Raw genomic sequence first — 5,721 nt, 5'->3', positions numbered from 1 at the left:
TTAGCTGTGAAGACATGTTTACAGTGAGTGCTTAGAGGAAATTGTAATGAAAATGGTTAGATCCTAGCTAGTTATGTGTTTAGGTGAGTGAGCATTTATGGACATTATTGCCTGGCGCTAAGTTATAGATTGTTAGTGGTGCTTAATGCTTATTTATTTTTAATGGAGCAGTCTTTTCGTTTAGCTCTGGAACATTACATCTCGTTTTTTTTTGGTAGATATTTTACATGGATCTAAGAAGTGGAAGTTTTAATAAGCACGTCGTCTAAGTTGAGTGGATATGTGTCTTCTGATTGTGTAGTAATTACTTGGGTATTGTGGTGGGTTCTTAAACTCAACATATGTATTTGAAGGGCTTTATAAATTGTAGAACGAATAAGCGTAGTTTCAATCTTGAGGCATTGGTTATTTAGTTATGCTTTATTGCTCGTAGTTGGCTTATTGTGAAATGTATCTACAACCGAACGCAGAGTTTTATATATTTGTATTCTTCGGTTTTAAACTCAGAGTTATGCTTTCAACTCAAGACCATTTTCACGATAGCTAAGAAAAAGCATAGGAAACTCCACATGAGGAGAAAATTAAAAAAAAAAACGTTGATGCCTACGCATTATTCAAAAAGGAAATCTGACTCGAGAATTCAAAATTTAAAAAACCAACATTGATGCCTAAGCATTATTGAAAGAGGAAAACCGACTCTAGAAACTCCATCATGTTCACTTAAGCTTTCCGTGCCTTCTTGACCACTTGTTGAAAGGAGAGGCTTCTTGGTGGCAGGACCACTGGAAGATGTTCCTGCAGATGAGGTTTCCACATGTTCGTTACCTTCGATGCCAACATTAGGAAGGGCTGAGGTGTTCCCAGGCAAGTCGTCTCCGTCATCATCGTCACCATCCTGATTAAAGAGAAACACATATCATTATCTGCATTCTACGGAAGGACCCGAATGAATTAAATGTGGCATTTTACGTCGACAACAAAGTCCGTCAGTGGCAGACAGTCACACGCTTGTTCATGCGAGAGATAGTGAAGGTCTGATGGTTGGCAGTGAAGTTGTTCATGTCTACCCTGACCTGGAAGCTGTATGTCGTACCAACTATACCTGCAATAAAAGGATGTGGCTGAGTCTCCTCTAGGTTAACTCCCTCTCCAGCCTATGAGTTAAACGTTTTAGTTGCAAAGATATGTGATAAGATATGAAACTGGTTGGATGATGCTACGTACCATTAAATGACCAGCTTCATAGGCGCATGTTATGTAGTTTCTTCATCTCTCCATCAAAAGCCACAAATAGACCCTCATCCGTGTTGTCAGCAATGCTCATCTCCATCCGGTACCTTGTAACAAATTGTATGAAAACCATATTTTATGTGAGAATTTTCAAAACGCTAAGAACAGATGATCCAATATACCAGAGCACTCCAACAACGCTTGTGTTGTTGCAGGACACGCAAGTAAAAGATGAGTCAGTTCTTTGGAGCTTCTTGCGCACCTGGAGAAGGAAACGTAACACCAGGCTTTGTCCATCTTGATTCCAGTCACCCTTCCTGTGCGGACAAATTCAATCTCCTACATTGCAATATGGTTAGAATCACATTCATGATCTAGACAATCAAAATGTAGAACAAACAAAAATTTCTGTACAACCTGAGGCTCGGCTGCGATGATGAACTCATTCAGCTTAGATATGCTCAGTGCTTCAACCTTGGCATATCCTCTCAGCAATGAAGGATCTGGGTTGTTCCCAGTGTTTCTCCAGACCATCTTTAAGTGATGAATAATTGTGTGAGGGTGTTATGGATAAAGAGCATGAGAAACTGAATGTGGTTGAAATAACTTAAGAGTCATAAAATACTTACTCAGAAACAAATTAATCGCCCCTGCATTAGTCTCTTTTTCAAAAGATATATGTGTCCCCGACGTGGCATTTAAGAACCGGCGGCCTGAAAGAAAAAAATTAATGGGTGTTCAAGAAGCTATTACGTAGTCACATTTAACCAAGAGAGTAATAATAGATTAGAATAAGTGAATGAGTAAAGGCAGACAGCAGTAACATGAGCAATCTTCGAGCCCAATGAATCTACTGTTGCAAAGTTGTTTTTATGATCGTGAGAAATCTCTGGAAAGTGAGAATCAAAGGAGCAAAGAAGCTTGGATCGTTGTTTCATTCCTTCTGGATGAACCCTGGCTTATGAAGAGCAAAAGAAACTGAATACATTTTTCAAAGTTTGTCATTTTAAAAAATCTAATGAGAACATAAGGAAAAGAAGAAACGTAGAAGTATAGTCAAAAACCTATAACTTATTCAATACCTCTCATGGTTTTTTCTACATAGAGAGTATGATCAGTCCTCTTGAATAGCTCTCCTACTTAGCTTTTCCAACATCCTACAAAAAAAATCAAAATCAAATCGACTTGAAACTATATATCAAGCAAATATTTCCACGCTTCTATATTTGTGGCTTCCTTCCCAAAATCTGAGCAAGAACATCGGCCGGGCTTGAAGTTAGCAAGTAGAACAAACTGCTTAACCATTATACTGAGAATGAAATATTGAAAGCTATTGGAATTGTGAAGATGAGTCTCAATGGATGAGAGCTTACTTTTTTATAGGTGAAAGATGAATAAGATTCATTGAATGCGAGATTTTGGTCGGAGTGGGCAGGAAGAGTTAATTGGTCAACGAAGTTGAATCAATGTGATTTGTAACAGTTTCAGAGGTGAAGGATCGAGACTGAAACGACATGAACATACTCCAAGCGAAGATTACTAACAAAGCGTCGAGTCACACTTCTTTTCAAAACCGCCATTGTTGGTAACAGAGTCGGTTCTTCGAAAAGGGGAGGAACCCTAGAATTACGATTCAGGAAGAATCTCCATTGTCGTATGAGCTCTGGAAAGACAAAGAAAAACGTTGGGTTTAACCCTAAACGAAAACACGTCGTTTTATCTAGGGGGAGATGATAAGCGGGCTGTACTCTCAGAACCCAACACGCATCAAACAGGAAAAGCCCATCACGGTAAGCTTTAATGAAACGCAGCGCTTCAGACATGTGTCGCGTGTAGAAAAAACGACTTATCTAGGTGGCAGTCGACGTGGAGGAAAGAGGAGTGAGGAAACCTTACTTTATAGCAATAGATTTATTTTACAAATTACTAATATAGTATAAATTATTTCTCTTACAAAGTACTAATATTAAGTGATAACCATTAGATGTTTGCTGTGTTAAAAAAAATCATTAGATGTTTGCATCTAATGGCTAACCATGGTATTATTAATAGGCAGATGTGTTAGATGGCATATAGAATATTGCTGTTTTCCTTAGTGATTATGTAGAATGAATATTAGAAAGGACGACTTATAAATTTGGCTAAAAGTAGTGTATCTCATTGATTATTTCTCTTTTCTGATATCAACTCAAGCAAAGAGAAATATAAAAGAAATTTTAAGAAACCACAATGAAGAAGTAATAATTTGAAGAAGTAATAATTCATTAAAATTAAGATTTAAAATAGCTCAAATACAAGCATTAAAAATAAGTGAATATCAAGAAAACTCTTAAAAATCGTAAAGAAATGAATGATATAAAGTGAAAATCTAAAGTTATTGTATCCAATCAAATATTAAATAAATTATAAACCACATGAAGAGAAAAAAATACTACAAAATAAGTCAAATGAAAACATTTAAACCAAATATACATTACTCATATTTCAAATTCTATGTGAAGAAATTGGTCAACCACATAAGACAATGAAAATGTATTTCTGTTAAACAAAAAAAACACAATGGTAATATATTATAATAATCAAAATGAGACAATATGAAAATAATTGTTTGATAGAGTATTTAAAACAAACTACGTCCATATAAAAACAATTGTTAAGTTAATCACTCGATAGCATTATCTTCCTCATATTTTCACTATTAGAACCGGTAGACTCGGTAGCGTTATCTTCCACAGAGGCTTCAGACTTTTCAGTATCTTCTCCCGGAGAATCTTCTTGTGGTGAAATTTATGTGAAGCTAATCACTCGATAGTGTACCAAAACAGTATCTTCAAATGTATTAAGAAATAAAGAAAAACAATTGAGGAAAACCAAAAAAAAATGGAAAAAGATATTTAATGTATTACTACTTACTCTTTAAAGGCTGGTAGATTCGTTTCTCGTACCTTGTTTTCATAACTTGTTTTGTCTCCGAGTTCAGTGAATCAAATTCACTATGGGTACCATAGAGATACAGACATGGTTCATATGGGCAGTGCCGGTCCGAGTCTGTATGGCGCCTAAAGCGAAATGCAAAATACTGCCCCATAATAATTATAATAAAGTAAATTCTTAAAAGACCTAAAACCACAGTTTTTTTACACAAACCCGAAACCATAATTTAAGTAAATTTTATGCTACTTCAAAGTTTCTAAATAATTTATAAAACTTACATAAAAATAGAGAAGACAAAATAGAAAACATGCGTAAGAGAGTCAAAATTGTAGAGAGTAATCACATAGGATAATCTAATGGCGTAGCAAAATTTGGCTAAGAAAACTGGAAAAAATGCATTCTGAAAAAAATGAATTGTCAAGTTGTCAGTGTCCTAATAACAAAAGAGAATTAGATTTTTATTTAAAATTTTATTTTGTAATTTTTATGTTTTGATACCTATTATGTTTGATAAAAGGAAATTAGTTGTTAGAAAAGTAAATCAAAATTGATCGTGGGGAATCTATCAGATCTTAGTTACAAAATCTTATACTTTTTTGACGGAAAAAAATGAATCTAAAAGGTGTGCTAAGAAAACTGGAAAAAATGCATTCTGAAAAAAATGAATTGTCAAGTTGTCAGTGTCCTAATAACAAAAGAGAATTAGATTTTTATTTAAAATTTTATTTTGTAATTTTTATGTTTTGATACCTATTATGTTTGATAAAAGGAAATTAGCTGTTAGAAAAGTAAATCAAAATTGATCGTGGGAAATCTATCAGATCTTAGATACAAAATCTTATACTTTTTTTGAAGGAAAAAAATGAATCTAAAAGGTGTGGTTCGAACACAACACATGTGGAACAAATATGCAAGCTAACGACAGCCATACGGCCCATACCAAAAACACTTGTTCTGTCTTGGCGCCCCAAATATTTAATAGATCTTGGTGCCTCAAACCACTGCTTCATGTGCTTTAGCACAGGGCCGGCACTGCATATGGGTCAACATGCTTGATAGAGTAGGTTAGGTTTACAAAGTATTCGAGGATCTCATCCACATCTCCATATCTAAGCCAATCATATATGGATCTTTTTAAGACCTCTTCCAGTTCTGTTTAAGAAAACCATGCAAAACTAGTTAGTAGTGGAACTGAAACGCTAGATTAAGTAAAGCAGTTCAAGAGGAAAGACACTAAAGACGTGTCAAAGTTAGAATAATCTTCAGGATCAACCTGAAGATTGTAAGCCATTTGTAAACCTAGGAAACAAAATTCAATTAATACACAAAAACATGAAAATACTTCCAAATTTTTTTTCGGAAACTGAACAAACGATGAAGAAAAATAATAACACTTGAAACTAAAATTGATTACAATGAAGAAACTCAAACACACCTTAGGTTGAAAACTTTAGAACAAGAAACAAATCAAGCTGAAAAATACTGAGAAGAAACTTCAGGATCGTCATGATATGCAATGGTTCCATCATTCTCGAAGTTTCGCGAATAAGTGAAAGG

The 5,721-nt window shown here is 34.7% G+C and overlaps 1 long non-coding RNA gene across 6 annotated transcripts; it reads right to left on the bottom strand.

Annotated features, from left to right (window-relative positions):
- Window positions 1–469: 469 nt before the first annotated feature.
- Window positions 470–2,922, bottom strand: LOC106430087. 6 transcript variants are annotated; one of them, XR_007318646.1, is made up of 8 exons: window positions 2,604–2,922; window positions 2,313–2,387; window positions 1,860–2,184; window positions 1,648–1,764; window positions 1,413–1,569; window positions 1,225–1,337; window positions 970–1,154; window positions 470–895 (listed from the first exon to the last, which is right to left on the bottom strand). It is a non-coding gene; the product is annotated as an uncharacterized LOC106430087 (long non-coding RNA). The 6 variants fall into 6 exon arrangements; XR_007318647.1 differs by having other exon boundaries at window positions 970–1,102; window positions 1,860–2,188; window positions 2,604–2,914; XR_007318648.1 differs by having other exon boundaries at window positions 1,005–1,154; window positions 2,604–2,914.
- Window positions 2,923–5,721: the final 2,799 nt, after the last annotated feature.

This window comes from Brassica napus, chromosome C1 (assembly GCF_020379485.1).
Source record: "Brassica napus cultivar Da-Ae chromosome C1, Da-Ae, whole genome shotgun sequence".
NCBI lineage: Eukaryota > Viridiplantae > Streptophyta > Magnoliopsida > Brassicales > Brassicaceae > Brassica > Brassica napus.
Note: the sequence above shows the minus strand (reverse complement) of the source record. Positions and strands in the feature narration are given on the sequence as shown.